The sequence below is a fragment of the Asterias amurensis genome, chromosome 4 (genome assembly GCF_032118995.1).
Source record: "Asterias amurensis chromosome 4, ASM3211899v1".
NCBI lineage: Eukaryota > Metazoa > Echinodermata > Asteroidea > Forcipulatida > Asteriidae > Asterias > Asterias amurensis.
The window spans coordinates 22,055,041-22,079,633 of NC_092651.1; the positions used below are offsets into that span (position 1 = coordinate 22,055,041).

General features: G+C 38.1%; 1 protein-coding gene across 1 annotated transcript in view; it reads left to right on the forward strand.

The window, feature by feature from the left end:
• The first annotated feature begins 12,300 nt into the window (after window positions 1–12,300).
• The window catches only part of LOC139936114 (sodium- and chloride-dependent glycine transporter 1-like), a 73,904-nt gene continuing 61,611 nt past the window's right edge, over window positions 12,301–24,593 (forward strand). The window contains exon 1 of the mRNA XM_071930846.1: window positions 12,301–12,877. The gene's annotated coding sequence lies outside the window, so the exon portion shown is untranslated. The remainder of the gene's footprint in view (window positions 12,878–24,593) is intronic.

The window sequence follows — 24,593 nt, forward strand, 5'->3', positions numbered from 1 at the left end:
CGTCATTCTTCTTCGAGACACACACGCCTCAAGATGCGACTGCGAATTTTAATGCTGCTTTGATGATTGTAATTATTGAATGATTATTTTGTTAAATCGAATGACGCAACATTACATTTGACTAATCTTAAAGGGTCTATGTAACTTTTGTAGGACAAAAAACACAATATCCACAGATTTTCACTTAACTTACACAGTTTGAAGATAATGATAGCAGAAAGCTTCCCTGAAAATATTACGTGCTGAGGTGCTGTAGTTTTGGAGAAATGAGTAAAACAATTTATTTATTTTACAAACGTATTTTCATGACATTGTTTTACTCATTTCTCAAAAACTACAGCACCTCAGTAAGTATTATTTGAAGGGAAGCTTTCCACTATCATTATCTTCAAACCCTGTAAGTTTAATGTAAATCTATGGACATTTTGAAAAGGTACCCAAATCCTTTCAGTAGCAATTGATTTCGCGCGAAATAGAATAACTTGACGGCTAAATTGGCTGCTCATTTTGCGAAATTGGCCGAGAAAACCTATATTGTACGGTTGTATTTTGAGGATATGTTTACTATGCCTCGGATTAATCTGACAGCGTCATACTCTCTTTAACATATGTTGGTTTGCATAGATTAACTGTTTTCCCTTCATCATATTAGTTTGGCTAACTTGATGAGTTGCATCAAACTTCAGTCAGCTGTGGGATAACGTGACTGGTATGCAAAAATGTTGATTTGAGTCGAAGATTTGAATAGTTTTTCTCGGCCACCTCCTTTTATATATACTGGTTGCTTTATTGATTGGGAGGTTGGGAAACTCACACCTGTGTATCGCTGAGTAAGTATTGAACAAAGGGTCAAATTGACTGAAGACTTTCAGGTAAATCGATCACGCAACATGGTCAGTGGTGATCTCAGTGTTAATTTAGCACAAGACGTGATGAAACACAAACAATGGAAAACACTATGGGTGGACTGACGTAGGTCAAACCAAATAGAGCAAGTAAAAAGTAAGCTACGCGATCACAAAATTGAACTTTTCAATAGCATAGTTTTGCCTTAGAACGGCCATAGAAATATTACCTTTTATAGGCACTGGAGTTGACGTAAATACTCGAAATAATGTTAGCATAAAAACTTCTTTGTAGCGAGCAATGGAGAGCTGTTGGAGGTAGAAAACGAGTGGAGAAACGGTTCCCTAAGTATCGTACTTGAAAAGAGTTCATTTCTCAAGTATTGTTTGAAGCTTTGCGTGCGGTGTGGAGAAATAAGAAGAAACTATAAATAAATAATGAACTTGCGGGTACAACCATGTGTAAATCTCTTGGCGTGTTGGCTCTGAAAAGAGCCAGTTTGGTCTCAACGTTTTGAACAGTACACTTTACTCGTCTTTGGTAAATTCTGACTCAAAATAATGATACTTCGGGCTTGCAGTCTTTATTTATCTGAAAGCACAACAGATTGTGCACCAATGCTGTTTGTTCTTCTATTATTCTTTTGCATGACCAAACTTTGATGACCAAGAGAGTCCAAACATTTCAAAGATTAATGCATAACATGTTGGGATACACCAAGTGAGAATACTCGTCTCCGACATTTATCAGTGGTGTCGAGCCGTCGATTTCACCAAACTCTTCCTTTTATAACTTAGGATTCATCTTAAAGGCAGTGGACACTATTGGTAATTACTCAAAATAACTATTGTCATAAAACCTTTCTTGATTACGTAATGGGGAGATATTGATGGTATAAAACATTGTGAGAAACGGCTTCCTCTGAAGTGCCATAGTTTTCGAGAAAGAAGTAATTTTCCACTTGATTTCGAGACCTCAGATTTAGAACTTGAGGTCTCGAAATCAACCATCTAAACGCACAGAACTTCGTGTGACAAGGGTTATTTTTATTTCATTATTATCTCGCAACTTCGATGACCGATTGAGCTCATTTCACAGGTTTGTTATTTTATGCATATGCTGAGATACACCAACTGTGAAGGCTAGTCTTTGACAATTACCAATAGTGTCCACTGCCTTTAAGACTTCGGACGAGTTCAGTTCCGAAGTCGAAGTCGCATGACGCATTGAACCAATACTAAGTTAGAACGGGTTACTCGTTCTTACTCGAGATAGAATCAATCCTAGCGTTTCGTAAAACCAGCTGCAGTGCCTTGAAGAGCCCTGGCGTTTTATAGATACAACCGTTTGCCGCAATGACACACAATGTCGTCATGGCCATTGCATAGATGCACATTAACTCTGGTCATAAAACAATGCAATGCCAATACACAGTTGTTTTCATTTCGTATGCCCAACTGGCTGAGAAAAATAGAACAGTAAGTACCCTTTTCATGAACGAGATACTTTTCTGTTCTCCTTTAATTCTCCATTATTCTCTCGAAGGACCAACAAAGGAAATAAATCACACACATCGTTGATTTTTATAAGAATTCCTCCCACGTATAGGCTTAACATCTTTCCGCTGGATGTTCATCCTTTATTACGCGGAAGGATAAAATTAAATTATGCTGGTTTTGCGGCGGCATAACAAAAGCCTCTTCCTCCCTATGGATGTGCAGTTACCAATGCACGAGGGGGCTCAAAAGAACATCTTGAAGGTAGGTCTGAAGACCTTTATCATGTTGTCTCCATCTTGGTCGTGTTCCTTGTATCGAATAACCATAATGAATGCTAATAATCATTATGCAAATAGGAACCAGACTATTTTTGTTCCTCCATCCTCGGTTTGGTTAAATTGACACTAATGGAAATGGGCTTTTGAAAAATCCTCCAAAATCCTCCGAAACCCTCAAAAATTCGTTCAGCAAAGTCTTGGGGAATGTTTAGGGAGAGATATCAAAAACGTATACAGCTAGTCTAAGTTAGGACTAGTATTAGTAACTCGTCCTAACTCGAGATAAGATTAGTCCTAACTCTTTGTGAAATCCACCCAGGGCCCAATAAAGCATGTAAGCATAACAAAATCGCTAAGCTTAGAAATATATTGCTCATCAGAATACCAGCCAACATACTGATTCAGTTTACAATGCTGCGACTGAAAGGCCTACCCCACTCATTTCTTGCTTAGCCAAAGTATGGGAAAAATTATCAAATGGACACATTTATTTCCACAAATCTGTGGACATTTTGGACTCAATTGGTCATCGAAGTTAGAGATCATTGAAAAAAAGGCGACCTTCTTGTTGCACAAAATAATGTGTGTGCTTTCAGATGTCAATATGAAGGCTGCAGGCCTGAAGTATTTTAATATTTGAGTGTCGTGAGAAGTTACTTCTTTCTCCAAAACTATGTTACAAAGAGAGAGGCCGTTTCTCACAATATTTTGTACTTTCAACAGTACCATTGCTTGTTACAAAGTAAACACATTTTGCTATCAATTATTTTGGGTCTAACAAGTGTCCAGTGCCTGCAACAGCTTTATGAAGATCTCAGGTGCTACCTAAGATCTAGACTTGGTGAGCAGATCGAACTACAACAAGACAGGTTCTTGGTAATACATCTGCTCGGATCAGTGTTGCAAGATAAAAAGAAGAAGAAAAAAAAATACTTAAGTTCTCTGCCAAGGGCTTTCTCATCATCCAGCCATCCTTGAAAGAATTTATGTCTCGGAATTATTGCCATTTTGATGTGGATTTTTCAGGAAATGACTAGGAGCTAGTTTCCTGACCGGGGCCCTTCCTCCCTGCCGTGGATCGGGAGGCTGGAGCGGCTAATAACAGCGCCGTCTATACCCCTCGAGTTTCCGCACTTCGTTATTATTACTCCTTCAGGTGGGCTCGGTAAAACCATAGAACGCACCGATAATGCGGACTTAATTCTATTTTTATGGGGCTAGGCTTTTAAATTACTGAATAATCTCATTTATCATTGCGCGGTACAACATTATATAGAAATATAGATAACCAGTGTATATTGGTGTATACATTTATATAGTGATTTGCATTCCCTTGAAGCATGGAGGTAGAACTTGAAGCTAGTATTTTTTTCTTGTGTGGCGAAGAAGGCATGTTCCTTAAAGCCACTGGACACTATTAGTAGTTGTCAAAGACTAGTCTTTACAGTTGGCAGGTGTATCTCAACATATGCATACAATAACAAACATGTGAAAATTTGAGCTTAATTGGTCGCAAAAGTTGGGAGATAATAATGAAAGAAGAAAAAAAAACCCTTGTCACACGAAGTTGTGTGCTTTCAGATGCTTGATTAAAATAAATTTCGTTGAAAATTACTTCTTTCTCGAAAACTACATTACTTCAGAGGGAGCCGTTTGTCACAATGCTTAATACTGGCAACCTCTCCCCATTACACGTAACCAAGTCATGTTTTAGGCTAATAGTTATTTTGAGTAACTACCAATAGTGTCCACTGCCTTGGAAGACACTGGACACCTATGTAACATTGTGAAACACTAATGATCGTGTTCCGAAAAGGAACCAGACATGTACGTTTACTCGGTTGTTTAACTTCATTTAGGCTGGCTATATACCGTGTGAACTTTGTTAAAGTGTGACCTTGTGCATTCTTTGAGTATTCTGGCAGGCACAATACTGCACAGATCTGGGAAAGTTGAACATTTGTGTCATAATTTCCACATAAATCCACGAATTATGAAAGTAAAATCTGGACAAGTTTTTAGATGTGCCCCCTTTCATCATATCAAAAGTTGATAAGAATTAGACAGTTCAATCTCCGTAAAATAAAAGATTTTATGTTTTCTTCCATTAGGCTGTGTACAAATCGTGCCTGCAGTAACTCCAGGCTCTGTGGCTCTTTTGTAAACATGTGATGTCACAGGTCACATCGTCTAAACGCAGATGCAAAAGATGACAATTATACGAGCTTTGCCTACAAGTACGTTTATAATCCATCCTATATATGAAGCTGAATACGGAGTTCACAAATTGAAGAATGAAGATTGAAGATTGACAGATATAAATGATAAACTTTAAAGCCATTGGACACTTTCGGTAAACACTGTTGTCCAAGGCCCACACTTTGTGTACCACAACTTATATATAAAATAACAAACCTGTGAAAACCAATTTAGGGTCAATCGGTCATCGGAGTCGGGAGAAAATAACGGGAAAACCAACCCTTGTTTCCCCACGTTTCGCCGTGTGTTTAAAATAAATCCGTAATTCTGGCTATCGAGAATTGATATTGTTTTAATGTTTTCTCAAAAAGTAAAGCATTTCATGGAATAATATTTCAAGAGAAGTCTTTCACCATTACTTTCTGTAAACCATGTAAATTATTTGTAAATCTGTGAACTAATATTTTGTTCTGTACCGAAAAGTGTATAATGGCTTTAAACACAATGGCAACATCTTGGTCCGGAATAAAGCAACAGCCTTTGTTCCCCAGCCTATGGAAAGACATGTAAAATGACAGACATACACAAAAAACAAGACGGGTGTATATAAGACAGAAAATAAGGCCGTTGTTATACTATTCCCATTCTGTACACAATTACATCCAGGAAGGCTACGAGCATGTCGATACCATGGCGACCAAAATAACGATTAATTGTGTTCTGAAAGGAATCTAATTATATGGTAAGATCTCTTAGAGTGACTGGTTTCTTGTGATCACCTGTTACTTAGAACTAGTCTTAACAATTGGACCATCCTAGGGGAAATGTAAAAAAACAAAAACAAAAACAAAAAAACCCGTGATGAATGAAAAGATAGGAGCAAACAAGCAGAAGTTATTCCTTTAAAGACAGTGGACACCTTTCGTAATATTGTCAAAGACCATGCTTCTCACTTGGTGTTTCTCAATATAAAGTACAGTTTTGCATGAAATAAAAATAAGCAAATTAACGACTACAACAGTAAAATATTAAATTAATTATGCCTTAATAATAAAAAATAATAAAAAATGTCAACCAATAAACAACATAAAACATAGCTTAGGCCCTAGTTTGAAAGAAAAAGAACAAAAAAATGCAACAGAAACCAAACCTAAATTAAATTGCATTACAATAAAACATCTATCACAATAAAGTGCAGCTCATGAAATGTACAATATAACGACCCCCAAAAAAGTCATTAAACAAAACTTGTGAACAAAAAACAAGATGAAACTTGAAATAAATAAAATAAATTACTAAATAAAACATTAACTAACTACACTAAAATGGACTAGTATTTTACATACTAGTAGAGTAAAACAAAAATGAATAAAAAAGTCTAATGAATAAAATTAATAAAAAAATTTTAAACGACAGTGATGAATACAAATGGCCCTAAATAAAACTAAACTGAAATAAAAACACCATACAGTAAAATAAAATGACAAATCAGTATATTTTGAAAATTAGTCTAAAAAATGTCTGCTTGATTAGGAACGAATGACCCCCATCTGCACCCGTCGACCCTTCTACAAAAAAACGGCTGTTTAAATAGTCGATAATATTTGTTACATTCTTTTTAATAAAATATTCAAGGGTGCACCCCGCTAAGGGAGAGAAAATGGAGCCTCCAACTTTTTTAATTCTGAATTTGAGAGCCACTACATGAAAAGGGTACAAGAGTGTAAAACATTTCCCCCAAATTTGACCTGGGGTTATTGAGTTCAAACTCGAAATATGCCTTTAAAAACCTTGGCCCTAAAATTGGTCGTATAGCCGACAGGTGTGGGCCATAAACTTCAAGACAGAAGTGGTCAATTCCACCCCCTCCCCCCATACATACACACACCGGATCCCCTTTTGTTAAAGTCCTTGGTTTGATTGCGTAGACATGCCCACACACTCTAACAACAGGTACATCAGTAAGCCATTGTTTTGTTTTCTAAATTGTAGTATTTTTTTTGGAACTGTAGTCGGATTTGTGTTTTTTAATCGAAATTATGTTAATAATACCTCTCTCTCAACTTTATAGAAAAGGAATGTATATAGATCCACCGCCAAGCATTTGTTGTGATTATCTTTTTGTCTGCATTGTGTATTTACTTTCTCTCCCATTCTCTCTTTATCTTTTGTTCTCTTGTGTTTTGATTTGAAAATGAAGGTCAGTCATTACCTCTTCATCAAACATCATAATGAGGTCAACTCTTGACCCCTAAAGGAAGGTCAGCGTTTGGTTATCTCTTAAAATGAATGGTAAACAAATTATTGGATACCTACAACAGATATAAAATATAATGTTAATACAAAAAGCGTTACTCTAATTATACTTCTGAGAGGCGTTAGTGACAGTAATACTTCTCGGATCCGATTTGTTAAGCCATAAAAACTGACACCTTTGTCCAAAACTTTGAAGTGAAAGGATTGTCAAAATTCCTTAGTTAATTAACCTAGTTGATGTTTATTGCTATTGATGTAGTGATTACCAACCTCCCTTTAAGTTATTGAAGCTAAATATTGTGTGCAGTTGTTACCCTTATGATTATCAACAAGTCAAATGTATATAGGATTTGAGGCATTGCATGGTGAGGTATCAATATATAATATTTTGTTTGCGGTAACACCATGTGTGTATCTACTTGCAAGGTAGAGTTTGTTCTTAGAGAACTGTCTTGCTTTAATTCTGCTACCGCGGAGTAGATTGTTCGGGTGTTCGGGAGACTTCTCAGTTCTGAAAAGAACTGTCCTGCTATATAACTATCACTTTAACCCTAGTCTTGGTGCAAGACGTTTCTCGTTTCCTTTTCACACACACCGCGGCCAATTCACCGACAGCGCGCGCAACGACTCACCTGAGTGGACTTATAAGTCAGGTGAGTCGTTGCGCGCGGTGTCGGTGAATTGGCCGCGGTGTGCGTGATATAAGGAAAAGAGAAACGTCTTGCACCAAGACTACTATAACCCGGGCGGATGGTATAGAAAAGGGCTGGGAAGTTTAGCTTATTATGATCGGAATACACTTTCGGAACAGAAAAAAAAAAAGTTCACAGATTTACAAATAACTTACAGTGTTTTAAGAAGGTAATGATAAAAGACTTCTCTTGAAATATTGTTCCATGAAATGCTTTACTTTTTGAGAAAACATTGAAACAATTACCAATTCTCGACATCGAGAATTACGGATTTATAGTAAACACCTGTCATGACACGGCGAAACGTGCGGAAACAAGAGTGGGTTTTCCCGTTATTTTCTCCAGACTCTGATGACCGATTGGGCCTAAATTTTCACAGTTTTGTTATTTTATGTATAAGTTGTGACACGAAGTGTGGGCCTTTGGACAATACTGTTTACCGAAAGTGTTCAATGGCTTTAACTGTACTACCACGGGAGTCAGTTCTTAAATATTGGTCTCTGATTGTCAAAATGCTTTATACTATAATCGAAAGCTGATGTACTTCTAACCTAGTTGATGTTTATTGTCATTGATTTTAGGAGTGATTACAAAATGAATACATTCACTTTAAGTTCCCGAGCTCAAAATTGTGTGTAGTGAGTGTTACCCTAGCCTTGCTCAAGGCAGTCGCATTATTCGCTCCGAAAAGACGCAGCTGTAAACCCACCCGCCGTATACCCTGTGCATGGTGTGTGCGATCACACCGAATGACCCACCCGTATACACACTGTCACATCGCACGAATACTGTTCACACAAGTCATCGCACTCGTACACCACTAACCGCATGCGGAGGCCGTCAGGCCGACAGCTGTCGGCCTGACGGCCTCCGCATGCGGATAGTGTACGGGGGCATCGTGTCGTGCGATGTTACGCACAGTGAATACGGGTGGGTTTTACGCACAGTGAATACGGTGGGTTTTTATACAGCGGCGGTCTTTTTTCGGAGTGAATAATTCGACTGCCTTGAGCAAGGCTAGGGTTACCCAGGCCTATATGATGACCAACAACTGCCTATAATAGAAGTAGGGCCTTATAATAAAAACCACTGTAATCAAAAAAATGTCATATCGATCACTTTGTGCATGTTTTGTCCATTGTTTATATTCGACTGTACACTGCAAGTCAGTTTGTATGTGTTGTCTTTACAGTAAAGAACAATGATAGTTTCTGCTGAAATCTCCACATACTGACATGAACATAATCTGTAGGGAAAACAAATCTCAATTCAAGATTTCTAAATTACAATTTTTGTGACTGTACAAAGAATCACAAAAAAATATTGTCCACTGCAATTGAAGTGTCAATAGACCTTGTTACTGTTCTTGACATAAGAGTAACCTTGTACTTTGAAGGCAGTGAACACTATTGGTAATTACTCAAACTAATTATCATCATACAACCTCATTTGGTAACCAGTAATGGGGAAAGGTTGATAGTATAAAACATTGTGAGAAACGGCTCCCTCTGAAGTGACGCAGTTTTCGAGAAAGAAGTAATTTTCCACGAATTTGATTTCGAGACCTCAAGTTTAGAATTTGAGGTCTCGAAATCAAGCATCTGAACACACAACTTCGTGTGACAAGTGTGTTCTTTTCTTCCATAGTTATCTCGCAACTTCGACGACCAATCAAGCTCAAATTTTCACAAGTTTGTTATTTTATGCATATGTTGAGATACATCAAGTAAGAAGACTGGTCTTTGACAATTACCAATAGTGTCCATTGTCTTTAAAGGGCCTGTCTGTCAGGCAAGATACATAAACTCAAGAGTTATAAAATTCAACGCACTGAAAACTATGGTAATTACACAAAATAATTGTTAGCATTAAACTTACTTAGTAACAAGCAATGGAGAGCTGTTAATAGTATAATAAATTCTGAGAAACGGAATGGGTAATTTTCCACTAAAATATTTGAATTGATTTCGAGACCTTATAACTTGATTATGAGGGTCTTAAAATCAAGCATCTGAAAGCTCACAACTTCGTGCGACAAGGGTGTTTTTTCTTCCATTCTCGCAGCTTCGACGACCAATTGAGTGCAAATTTTCACAGTTTTGTTATTTTCTGCATTTTGACAATATCAAAGGTGCCCTGTGTCTTTAATAGCTGAAAAGGTCATCAAAATATTTTTACGTATTTATTTGAACTTATTTCCTCATCTGAGGATCTGAATATATAAAAAAAAACTAAAGAAATCTTTGACTCATATGTTAAAAAAATATATATTATTGAGAAGCTAGCTGTTTTTGCAGTATATGACCCCGGGGAATTGTACACAAAGCTATTGGGTGCAGTGTTCACACAGCTGAACAGGTTGGTCGGAGTTTCCCAAATAACTGGAAGATGTACTGATGGTGTGCATTGGTATGATGATGGATTTACACAAAAAGGGCGAAGATATTTTTGATTAACAAATAGTTCAATAGATGGAAATTTGCATCGGGGATAACGAATATTTATTTTGGTTTTAACCATTTACACCGATGTGCGTGCACTGTTTATTTATAGTACTTTCCCGAGCTCTGTGAAAACAAATCACAGACATAATTACTTGAGTGGGCTCAAACCCACGACCGTTGCAATTCTAGGGCAGTGTCATACAAACTGAATAAAATATTAAATTAGCTAATATGTGATTTGTGGCAATGAGCCGCAGCTAGGGCTGTCTATCCGAAGTTTGTGGAGTTCTTTAGATAAATTTAGACATGAATTTTCAAAATTGGGTGGGCAAGGCCTTTTTTTTCATTTTGCATTGGAAATAATGTTTAAAATCTTAAAGTCTGTCCGGATCTTCTGAAGGGGGCAGGGCACCAAGGCCAAGAACAGGGGCAAAAGAGGCTTCCATGGCATTCGTGTTATTTTATTAGGGCTTATTTATTTATTCTTGGTTCTATCAATGACCTTCGGTCCAACGTTCAACCCTTCATCAGTCAATGAATTTATACAGAATCTGCTCAACCCCACGTTCGCTAGTGCTATTACATTGGAGTCTATTCAAGTGCACTCATATTGAGTAGAACACTTGACTTTGAGATTAAAGGCACTTGACACGTTTGGTAATTGTCAAAAACATGTATTGTATCTTGGTGTATCCCATCATAAGCATAAAATAACAAACTTGTAAAAATGGGGACTCAATTGATCATCGAAGTTGCACGAGAGTAATGAAAAAGGACCCCGTTGGACAAATTGGTGTGATATTTTCAGATGCCTACACTCAGCGTTACGAGCAACTATAAATATAAATGTTAATAGTAAACTTGTAGGTACAATCAGTTGTGGGTACAACCATGGGTAAAAACTCTTTTGAAGGAGTGGTGGCTCTGAAAAGAGCCGGTTGGGTCTCGACGTTTCGAACAGTATACTCTGCTCGTCTTCAGGAGAAAGAGTAGAACGAGCAGAGTATACTGTTCGAAACGTCGAGACGAAACCGGCTCTTTTCAGAGCCACCACTCCTTCAAAAGAGTTTTTACCCATGGTTGTACCCGCAAGTTTACTATTAATATTTATGTTTATAGTTGCTCTTATTCTCCACACCATGCAAAGCTTCAAACACCATTTACTCAGCGTTACTTCAGAGGGAGCCGTTTCCCTCAACTCAATGTTTTATACTATGACCAACTCCCCATTGCTCGTTGTCAAGTAAGATGTATGCTAGCATAATTTTTTAGAAATGCCCAATTGTGTCCAGTGTCTTTAACCTTCCCTCGATTTCGAATATATGTGTTTGCTTTGTTATACATAAACTTGGCAGTAGTATTTTGTATAAATGACCTTCCAAAATGGCACAATAAGTCACAAACACTTAATCATTACTCAATGATTGTGTATGATAAATTTTCTAGCCCAATTGGTAAACGTTTTGTCAAAATAGTGTTCTTGTGTTCTCAATTTGGGCAACCCGTTCACCGGCTTGGTCGACACCAGGCCACCCCCATCCCTCCTCCCCGCCCCACGGCACGCAACCCCCGGGGTTAAACCAACATGTCATGATGGAACACAAACACATCTTTTTTAATAAACTGTACACGTGCGTAAACGCACACCTGTTGGTTTATGCATGGTTCATGATGGTCTTCTGTTGATATTTGCTTTTCCACTGCAATAATATTATAGTAAAGTAATTCCCATGGTAGTAATAATTGGCGATATTTCCTGCGTTTAACAACCACGTGCTACGGTGGTTGTCCAATTTATCATCCCCTAACCCTTTCCCGCTCCTTTTTCATCACAACAACCCAAAACGAAACACGCCAAATTGCACAATTATGATAACGAAACGTCAAAAAAACATTGGCCACAGAACTCCACAACGCCAGCGATGTGCAGCAATTGATTACGTTGCTTTCAATATGTCAGTCCCGGTCTGACCAATCATCGATCGCCTCGTCCTGACAAATAAACGTAGCCTACTCATTCATGAACGCCTAATAATAAAAAAAGAGCGCAAGTGACTTTCCACTTTCCAATCGCTGTCGTCTGCTACTACTGAACTTCAAACCAAAAGTGTATCCTCTCCCGTCGCCTACTCGACACGATTAAGCCATGGTCTTCATTGATAAGAAAGAGTGCTCGAGTTAGGCTGCGCCTCCATCAAGTTGGCAATAAGGCGACGGTAGGTTCGCATCGGTTCTATATGCCTGCAGGGACTTTGACGTGTTTTTTTCCCCTTCTAGACAGAGTGCGACGTAATCGATGGTGGGGTGCCTTACCAACTGGAGTTAGTTCACGTGAAATCTCATCTACGTTTTGCACATGAGTCTGTTTGCGTTCTCTCTCACGTTCACATCGTATAGACAGAATTGTATTTTTAGTAAACGAGACTTCATGATCTATCCACGTGGGCTGTGGCACTGACAGCGTGGTCGAAACCAAACCGTTTGACGGTAATTATTGTGATATTGCACGGGGGCGAAGTGCTGGCTGATTTACTCGACAGTTTTAACTCACTGTAGTGTAGTGGTTGGTCACGGGTGGCTGTGCTAAAGAACATCGTGTCGTAAACTCATCGAGCAAAAGTTTCACAGGAAATAAATGTTAAACTCTGAACGACATCTTAACGGTAAGTCACTCTAACATTGTATTAACCCTCACCATCAATCGAAAGCCATTGTATCTTTATCTTGCTGTAAGAAATTTAAATTCATCGGCAACAAAAGGATGCTTTTTAAGAAATCAATAGAGTATTATTCCTTCATTTAATAGACTCGTTGTACTGCATTGTACTTCGTATACATCTCCCTGCCCATTCACATCGATGGTCACTTTGTCCGTCAAAGAAATGATCGTACAGTGAATATTACTACATAAACAATAACTGACATACATACTGAGGGATATACTGACTACATAAACACATTGTATATCGTTCAAGCAATAGAATTAAACGATCAAAATTATGGTAAAAAAAAATTGCTCGCTTATTTAGTTGATGGGAAAGTCACAAGACTGCATAGAACAAGACTGCATAGAACTTGTCACGCTACGCTACGGAGCCAATTCACATGAAATAAAACCCCAGGAAAAGTCATGGTGATTTTTAACCCCACCCACCACCGACCTCACACCATTTTTTTTCTTCTTCATTTTGATTCAATTTTCCTGGAGATAATTACCACTCAATATGCTATTACCCACGGGTTAATCTGGCTTTTAATAATACCCTTAAACATAGCTATTGGAGGCTTCGACCATGCCCGTACTCATTGCAATTTACATGCAACAATCAATGTTGCCATTTACAATTTTTAACAACGCAATGCGACTTAAGCTGATCTTTTCAGAATTTCGACAAAATGTATCTCATTTATAGTCCTTGAGACAAAGCCCGAAACAAATACATCTTTGTCATTTACTCATTGTATTTGATTTGAGGCAAATTCTTCGAGCTTCAAATAGCTTATTATCAGTAGACAGCTTGCAGTTTGCCCTGGGCATAGGGAATAGTTTTCCGTGGCCGGATGTGGGTGCAACCATGTGCAACCATGTGCAACTGCCCCATGTTGGAACAATGAACTGCCCATTGGTCTTAACAGTTGTTCGTTTTACGGCTTTTACGGGCAGCGCCCCCCCCCCCCCTCCTGGTTAGATCCGTCGCCCACATGGCGAAGGCACTTCACCTTTGTATGATTTGAGCATGGAGGCTCCATGGTTTGAGCACTATAGAGCGAGTAATGGTTTGAGCATTCTACCCCCATGGTTCAAGCAATATCTTTCCCTTCTTGGTATTTCCAACTAAATCTTGCAACAATTTGCTCAGCAATGCATCATACTTGTTTGCCGATTGTCAAAATGACGCCACAGTGGGGTCTGGTTCAGATGACAGATTTTCAAAGTGACTTCACTACAGATTAATAGATATAATATTATCTCATTATTAGAGATTCCGTTCAATAACATCACGGCCTGTTCGTATTATTTTTAGGTTAGGGCCCATTTGACTGTAAGGGCTTCTAGAATCTACAAATGTTTTTTCGAAGATTTCAAAAATAAACTTGCTCAGCATGCGGTCGTTGTGAGTTATGAAGTATGAGGCACCTGTTGAAACGCATTAGAGTAGGTTAGGGAGGTGACAACAACTAAACAAATAAATCAATTAAAATTGAGAAATCTCAACTGACGGATAAATAAAGTTTAACGAAACTTGCAGATAGCTTGTCGATTAAGTTTAGTTGAATAAGCGAGTGGTCAAATTGGCTGTCCATTACTTTGACGGTGAATGACTTGAATTTATGACTAACTCAATAGTGATAGCATGTATGGGATATCATGATGTATATAGACAATCGATACATTGAGGCTCTCTGCTTGCAGTCAGTGCTTGCGGATATTTTTCTTTATTTAAAATACTATGTTATACATTGAACTGTGTGGAATGTCTATGATTTAAACTTAAAGGGTAATTTGTGGCAGTGTATTTAGGACAGGGTAATTTCGTCAGTCATTCGGAAGTACAAGTATAGACTAGCTGTCTGTGCAGTTTTATCTCTGTTGAAAATGCTATTTTAGACTGAGTGGAAATGCTATGACAAACTTAAAGAGACATAAATATGGCAAAATATTTAGGACATGATAAAACACACTATTCTGTACGAACGAATTACGTACGAATTACACATTCGTACGTTACGGTTTCCTAATGCGTATTTCCGGAACACTACGTTGTAATCATTGGCAGTCAGTAATCCGCACTGATAACTAATCAGTACGTACGAATACGTTACGTATGCCTAATTCACGTTTGTAATAGTAATCCGTACGTATATGAAATAATATCCGTACGTACGATTAACTCAGTTCGTACGGACGGAAAAGGTTTATTTTGTTCCCATGTCATAATACACTTTCATTATAAATTACCTCATCGGTATTATATTATTGTCATTCCTTTTGAACATGTGGGTTCGTTCGTTTACATATTCCGCGTCCCGTAAATGCCGTAAACGAATGGTGAAGATTTTAAGCTGTCGATCAAACAAACCTTTGTATATAGGATTTGAGGCAGTGCATGTTGAGGTATCAATAATTTTGGCTTTCGGCATGGAGGAAGCAACACCATGTGTGTGTCAATATATACTTGCCAGGTAGATTTTGTTCTGATATAGAACTGTGTCTTGATGCTACCGCGGAGTAGATTTTCGGATTTTGGGGAGACTTCTCATTTTTTAACTACATACCTTATTGCATAAAAATGCACACCGTTGCTTCAAAATAACACAACATTTAATCTTTAAAGTTACATAACAGCTGTGTCGAAACGATTTCATATAACATATTGTACTCAGTCAACTAAGTTATTTTGTAGTAGTAACTTTGACGTACATATTTGCATGCCTTCAAAGCATGATGTGTTCTACCTTTACAGGAACACGTTGCCTTGGATCGGGTGAGTTGGTCCATGAAAAGTGTCTGTAACCGTTTGTTATAAAATGCATACGGTTAGAAAGATGTTTTAAAAGATGAATATAATGATCCACGCAATTTACTGCGTGGTTTTCCTTTTATCTTGCGAACTAAAACGGTAAGCCATGTGGAAAATGGCGTGCGTGTTAGTTCACGTATAATATAAGGAAAACCGTGCAATGTCGAGGCATTTTTGTGTGGCTCATTATATTCTACTTTTAAAACAACTTTCCAACTATATGCTTTTTATAACAAACGGTTTTCAAACACTTTTCATAGATTAACTCGCCCGATCCAAGGCAACGTGTCCCACTAATATCATTGGAAGTTCTCTGTATTAAAGACACTGGACACTATTGGTAATTGTCAAAGACCAGTCTTCTCACTTGGTCAATTTCAACATGCATAAAATAACAATTGGTCGTCGAAGTTGCGAGATAACTATGAAAGAAAAAAACACCCTTGTCACACGAAGTTGTGTGCTTTCAGATGCTTGATTTCGGTGAGGTCTTGAAATCAAACTCGTGGAAAATTACTTCTTTCTCGCAAACTACGTCACATCAGAGGGAGCCGTTTCTCACAATGTTTTATACCATCAACCTCTCCCCATTACTCGTTACCAAGTAAGGTTTTATGCTAACAATTATTTTGAGTAATTACCAATAGTGTCCACTGCCTTTAAGCGAGTACCATGCCTTTAAGCGAAGCTTGAATGTTTCCATAAACATCAGGTCATTACGTAGTTTTTGCATTTATGGTTCGTTTGCTTTGTAAGCAGTTTGCATCAGGTGTTTCTATGGTGGTTTGTTTTTCATGAAGGGGGAAAGTCTGTTTTTCCATGAAAACGTGTATTCTTTCGGCTGTGCGCAACACAACATGCACGCTAGCTCCAAAATATTATCTTAACAATTTATACATTTAAATCCAACTTTTCAAAGTCAACCCCACATAATAGAACCAGGACTGAATGATTTCATGGCATTGTACAAGTTCAACCATGGGGACAAGGACATGTCTTCCATTGTTATACAACCTACCACTACCATTTAAGACATCGTGCAAAATGAGTGGTTGCGTTTGTAAGCAAAACATATATAACGTTTTGTGTGAACAACAACATTGATCTCATTGCAGCTTATCTTAAAAACATGGAACTCAAAGAAGAACTGACTTTTGACGGATGACTTATTATTTCCTTTTTACACGAATATTACCCAGTGATTTTGTTTAATCGTTTATCAATATTGTGACAGAAGTATTAGGAAAACAAAAAGGGGGGTTAATTTTGTGCTCCCGGTCGTAAACATGTACCCCTGACCTTTCAAATCTACTGGACGTTTTCTCCGGAGACACAAAAGGAATTAGACAATCAGAACCAATTGTTAGGAATATTTGTTAAGAAAGATTCCATGAAAATATGTCTCGACCGATATCAAAATTTCCTGAAGAGGTAAAAGATGCAGATATTTATCGCAAGTCATTCACCCAGTTTGGCACCTCTTGCCTAAGATAAATAAACGGTCGAGCACAGGGGAAATAAACGCTATCCGCTTCTATCAGACTTTGATTGATTGGTATATATATGTACCCACAATGTGGATTTGGACATTTTTTTTTGCAAAATATTGAGACAAACTCTTCAAGAAAGCAGGACCTTGACCCGATCGGAGCCTTACTGTTTTGGGCACATGTTTCCTACTCAACAACATTGACCCTACTAACCCTGTTCGCCATACCCCTCAGCTCCAAACACAAAACCCAGCACAGCTTGACTCCAGTTCGGTTTACTCAAATTTCATTACACACAAACATGATAGTATATAAAAGGTTTTGGTCCCTGTAGACTGCTAAGAGACCTTTCCACGAGTCTCGGTGAAATTATGACAATGATATCAACTCTGAAATATGGTAGTTTGGATGGTGCCACGGGGGCATTGCTCAGCGGTGTACGTCGGGTAATATTCTACACCAGATTGTCCACATCGTTAGTTGACATGGAAGTATAAACCCTATGGTATGACCCGTGTATCTCACCCAAACCTAGAGGTGAAATCTTACCCTTGCATACTGTGCGACCATCAAATCATTGGGGAGCTTCGTGAAGCCAAGTTGGTTAGAATAACAGACGTTAATATTACAGGCGGGTAAATCAATATTTTTATCAAATCTGAAAAAAATCATGTTTGCCTTCAGTGCGTGTATCTTGAATTACTCAGGGAATGAAATAATAGTAGAACATGTGGTTACAGACGGCTTGAAACATAGATTTCTATGCTGCTTCGATCATTCAGCCAACGGATGCAACAAACAAACGAACAGATTTACTCTTCAAAACGTCAGGACTACGCTGGTGTCAGATGCAATTGTGTCCGCCATGCAATACTGTCCGCTCCGTAATCCCCTGCATGCAATCGTGACCGGGGCTATGCAAAAACCGCCCGGTGGACCACATGTCTGTACATCGTATGTGCGCGCGTAAGCGAGCGTGCATGCGCTTAAACCTACGTATTACGCAGCATGAATATTCACGTATTTTATGATTGCAGCGAACACCCAACGGCCGAACATTTCCCATGTCATTCATGACATGCACTTAGCTTGTAACAAAAAAAAGGCACATGTGTTCCGTCGACCAAGGGCGTTTAATTTACTGCAAGGACGGTTTTGCACGGGGGCGGACACAACTGCATATGCATGAATATGCATGAATCCCAAGTTAAATGTTGTTAACAAATATATCATTAGGGTCATGCTACACCAGACAATTTGCAGTAGTACCAGTTCCAAGCAAATATCAAAGGCGATAATTCCATTTGATTGTTCACATATTTATTATTATTTTAGCAGGCACTGCAAGTGTAGTTTCTTGCCTCGTGTGACAAGGCCGTTTCAAACTCCGCAATCAACACGTGTGCAACGCACCATTAAGGGTCCAGGCTCTGTTTAAGCCTTTTTCCTGGTGCCCTCCTCGTATCACCCTTTGTTCTTTTTTCTTGTACGTTTTATGATTATTTATTGTGATATTTGGAAATAAAAAGCAAATAAACAAACCACTTTCGTAAGATTCGAGGCTTGAGTCGAGAGCATGTCAGCGATATTTCCGGGACAAAATGTGCTCCCCCAGGTGATTGGTATCATCGTCCGGTGGACCACATGCCTGCTCCCCCAGGTGATTGGTATCATCGTTTTATCTTGTGGTGCGAGTGTCGTCGTGTGGAATTCACCAACCACCTCACCTCAAAATATTATCAACACAGTCATATTACAGGATGAAATAAACACCGACATTTAATCATCATCATTATTGGGTTAAGGTATGCTGACTGAAGCATGAAGTTTCTACCTCAATAATAATAACGAAGTCTTATATAGCGCACGTATCTATCAAACAAGGTACTCAATGCGCTGAGTATATACAAACGTTCAGAAAGATTATTGCATTGATAAATTTTGAGACCCTACTAGTTAGCACCTTATAATGGTTTACAAGGTGCTACGGCGCATACAGCAGCCACAGCCAGGAACACCGGGGCGAACCCCGTCTCTTTTCGATATGTGCACTGGGTTCTTTTACATGCGTTACACAACACATGGGACCAACGGCTTTACGTCCCATCCGAAGGACGAAGCAATGGTTAAGTGTCTTGCTTAAGGACACAAGTGTCACGGCTTGGGATTCGAACCCACACTCTGCTGATCAGAAACACCAGAGTTTGAATTCGGTGATCTTAACCGCTCGGCCACGTCACTTTCAATGACTGGAGAAACATCGGCAGTTTCATCCTTAAAAAGTGTGCATAAATTTGCATTTGATTAATGAGCAAACAAGCTTATAATGCCACTGTCATTGAAGACGTTAAGAGCATACTGATCGAAACGTTGTGTCGTTAACCACAATGGCCCAAAATGATCTACTTAGCAAGGAATCTGCGCTTGCGGAAGCAGGGAATTCTGTGCTTACGCAAGCGTATTTCACGGGTTAGCGGCGAGTTTTGGCGTGTGCACTTGAGCACTCCTAGATATTCTACGCTAGACATTACACAGCTAGCGCAGAAATTCGGCGATTGCACGTAAGCGGAGAATGGTGATCATAAGCGAAGAATTTAGCGGTAAGCAGAGCCATAAAATTGGGCCCTTTTCTTTTTTAAAGCAAACATTACTCAAAAAGAGACATTCATATGGCTCTTGTATAGTAACTGTCTTGTAGATAAACAGGGGGAGAGGTTGGCGGAGCTTTTTTTTGGGGGGGGGGGGGTGCAGAATGTGTAGCCTAACTCTCCTTTTGGGTATCTGTAATCTGTCCTTACTCTATGCTGTAATTAGGCAAGGTTTGCGGTAGCACCATGTGAATATCTCTTTTGAGTATTGTAGTTTCTGAAAAACACCAGATCTTGCGAAATAACCACCGGTTCTTTCCAGAACCAAAGCAACTCACAATAGATATAAAGCTAAACCCATTAACACTATTCAAAGTAATTAGTTTTCAATTAGTTTTTAGATGTATATTGTTGTTAAGACGTGTACGAGCCTTGTGTGTTACACAACTAGATCAGAAGTCCGTGTTGTACGTTTTTATTTTACATAAAGACAAAAATGACAGATGTAGAATTAGAATTGAATAATTTGATTCCCCATAAAGAAACCACAGTATGACTTGTTTACGCCAAACAAGAAGACTTCATATGATTTCCTGTATTCCTCCTAATGATTGACTCGCCGTATCTCGCTACTATTTATATCAATATTGCTTACTATATTGAACAATAAAGCAACCTTGTGATGAATTACATAAATCTATAATTGTATACGACTTCTTTTAATGTATTGAAGCACGCAAATTAGGGCCCTGAGTTTTCATGGAAACTGAGCAACGAATCCTCTGTTTAAGTAGTCTGTCCGACCCAAAGTCTGAAAACATCTGTGTCGTACTTCCTTTTTAAAAAACAGCTGACCAACTTCCACCAACTTACCCTGGAGCTTTTCCCCTCTTTGTCATCTGTTTTTTTTTTTTTTCGTAACAAAGATGCAACGCAGTTGTAGACACACCCCTCTCCCAGTTGTTTTGTTTCGTTCAATACCATGCCTGATCCCCGTGTATTACATGTAACTCTTAAAATTAATAGCAATACAAATAAGACTCCCTGAGCTCCTCCTTGAGACACTGCGCTCCTTCTCATGCATGCTGGATCGGAACATTTGGACAAAAATCACTCGGGCATGCTCGAGCTTCTATCATGGCGCTCGACTTGATGAAAACAACAGAAGTGCAATAGCTTTTGAGAGTAAAAAGCATGCTTACAGATATTCGAAATGAGTGTGGTTTACGGAAAATACTTCAGTTGTTATCCCTAAAGTTTAAAACTGAGAAACGTACTGCCAGATACGTTTCTCATAATGTGTAGGCCTACTCTGATCACGAAGTAATCTTCCTTGGTGGAAATAACCACTCTAGAAATCCATCCTTTGAAATTAATTTGTCATCAAGTTAGTATTATTGTATATTATTTATCTTTTATTATCATAATCGGCTGGCTAAATAAACTCAAATGTTCACTTTCATTTGAAGCATGCTACCGTCGACCCAAGTCCGTGATACTTCCAAGGTTTGTGTACTTTTCAGAAGTCAATCTAAAAATGAAAGCGTGTCAAGCGGTAAAACATTTCCAGCTGTTTCCAACCATTATTTGTTTCACGTGAACTTAAAAGGCAGTGGACACTATTGGTAATTACTCAAACTAATTATGAGCATAAAAGCTTATTTGGTAACGAGTAATCGAGAGCTGTTGATAGCATAAAACATTGTGTGAAACGGCTCCCTATGAAGTGACGTAGTTTTCGAGAAAGAAGTAATTTTCCACGAATTTAATTTCGAGCACTACAACTTCGTGTGACAATGGGGTTTTTCCTCCATTATTATCTACAACTTCGATGACTATTTGTGCTCAGATTTTCACAGGTTTGTTATTTTGTGCCAATAGTATTAAGTGTCTTTAAGATATCAACCTCGTTCCCTCCAATGGTTTACATTAGAACCACATGGAGTATCGACATTGTAATATTTGTCTTTCCAGCCGAGCTTAACGATATGCTTTATTTATTATTAATAGTGTCCAGTGTCGTTAACATATCAACCTCGTTCCCTCCAATGGTTTACATTAGAACCACATGGAGTACCGACATTTTAATATTTGTCTTTCCAGCCGAGCGGAACGATATGCTTTATTTATTACCAATAGTGTCCAGTGTCTTTAAGATATCAACCTCGTTCCCTCCAATGGTTTACATTAGAACCACATGGAATATTTATCTATCCAGCCAAGCGTAACGATATGCTTTATTTAGCAATATCAAACACCACTTTGGTTGGAATAGTACCGTGTAATATGCAGTAATAGATCTCATGAGAGTTCCGATTTGCACAGGGGAACGCACTTTTAAGGTTAAGGTTTTTTTATTTGATTAACAAAAATAATATGAGGAGTAAAGGTTGAACATGAGTTGACAATTATCCATTCATGTGGTTTGCGATCGATGCCTGGCATCAATGAATTTCTCTTACGAAAACAACACACCACACGTGTCATAGATCAATAGTCACGAACGGTACGAGTCACAATAGTCTAGGCAAAGTGAAAATGTCCTTATATCCTATCCTAACTATTTTTGCTGGAATTAATTTGTTAAAAAAATTATATTTTTGTAACATGTGAATTTATGTGTTATTTTAATCACAGATAAAGATAATTATTTATTTGTTTACACATTGGTGCATGGATAAACATCATAATAGTACAAATGTACAACTCCGAAATTATACATTTACAAAAAAATTCCATGAAAATAGACTATTTCTGATCCACTGTGATAAATGTAACGCGAGACACATTTGAACCATCTTAATGTGGTTTTTTACACTAACAAGATACCCGATTATATGGTAGTCTTTGACTGCAAGTCAGCCAAGAAGATCCACTGTGATAAATGTAACGCGAGACACATTTGAACCATCTTAATGTGGTTTTTACACAAACAAGGTACCCGATTCTATGGTAGTCTTTGACTGCAAGTCAGCTAAGAAGATCCACTGTGATAAATGTAACGCGAGACACATTTGAACCATCTTAATGTGGTTTTTTACACTAACAAGATACCCGATTATATGGTAGTCTTTGACTGCAAGTCATCCAAGAAGATCCACTGTGATAAATGTAACGCGAGACACATTTGAACCATCTTAATGTGGTTTTTACACAAACAAGGTACCCGATTCTATGGTAGTCTTTGACTGCAAGTCAGCCAAGAAGATCCACTGTGATAAATGTAACGCGAGACACATTTGAACCATCTTAATGTGGTTTTTACACAAACAAGGTACCCGATTCTATGGTAGTCTTTGACTGCAAGTCAGCCAAGAAGATCCACTGTGATAAATGTAACGCGAGACACATTTGAACCATCTTAATGTGGTTTTTTACACTAACAAGGTACCCGATTCATGGTAGTCTTTGACTGCAAGTCAGCCAAGAAGATCCACTGTGATAAATGTAACGCGAGACACATTTGAACCATCTTAATGTGGTTTTTACACAAACAAGGTACCCGATTATATGGTAGTCTTTGACTGCAAGTCAGCCAAGAAGATCCACTGTGATAAATGTAACGCGAGACACATTTGAACCATCTTAATGTGTTTTTTTACACTAACAAGATACCCGATTCTATGGTAGTCTTTGACTGCAAGTCAGCCAAGAAGAGAAAAATGATGTGTTAGGAAATATCCGATAATCTGCGACTCATATAGGCACAGCTGTCGTGCAGAGGATCGGAAATACAATTATATGTCAGCTGAGATGGCATAAGATCAATCGCTCAATAAAATCAGTTAAAGTTACATCTCGGCAAAATACATATTATGTTTGAAATTTGCATTGCAGTGTCGAGTCTCTTGTGCATTTAGTAAATAGTTTGATGTTGTAGCTAATATTTTTATGTTATTAATGTGTATATTATATACGTTGCTATTATGATTAAAGGCAGTGGACACCTTTTGTAATTGTCAAAGACCATTCTCATTCTTAACATGTGCATACAATAACACATCTTAGAAAATTTGGACTAAATTGGTCATAAAAGTTGCAAGAGAATAATGAAAGAAACAACAACAAAGTTGCACAAGTTGGTGTGCTTTCAGATGCCTGCTACTGGACACTTTTGGTTAAATTGTCAAAAACCTTTCTCATTTGGTGAATCCTTACATGTGCATAAAATAACAAACCTGGGAAAAGTTGGACTGAATTTGTCATTAAAGTTGCAAGAGAATAATGAAAGAAAAAACAACAAAGTTACACACATTGGTGTGCTTTAAGATGCCTAATAAAGGCTTTGGATCTAAAGCATATGTAAAGATACAGCAAGTGAGAAGACTGGTCTTTAACAATTACCAATAGTGTCCAGTGTCTTAAAGGCCCACACAGTTATGGTAAAAACAAGTAACTTATTTACATAAGACTGTCACTCCAACCAAACTTTCTCTTTACAATGATTGTAAAAGGCTGAACACAATTTGTGTCACAACGATAAAACTGCTCGTAAAGACAAATACAATCGTACATCAACTTAAAAATACACAAATCATCATTATTATAATGTATTGATGTGTTTTAAAAAATTATTATAATTTATGCATATATATTGCGGTCATTCCATTGAGTGTACACAAGCGAAAAACAATCATGAAATAAAAACAATACAATTAAAGAAACATGTGATATTGACAAGAAGAAAAAGATCATGCTGCTCCAATAAGCAGCTCATACATGTAGAAATAGTCAATGGCTGTCAATCATTTCAATATATCATGACAAACCCTACGGGGG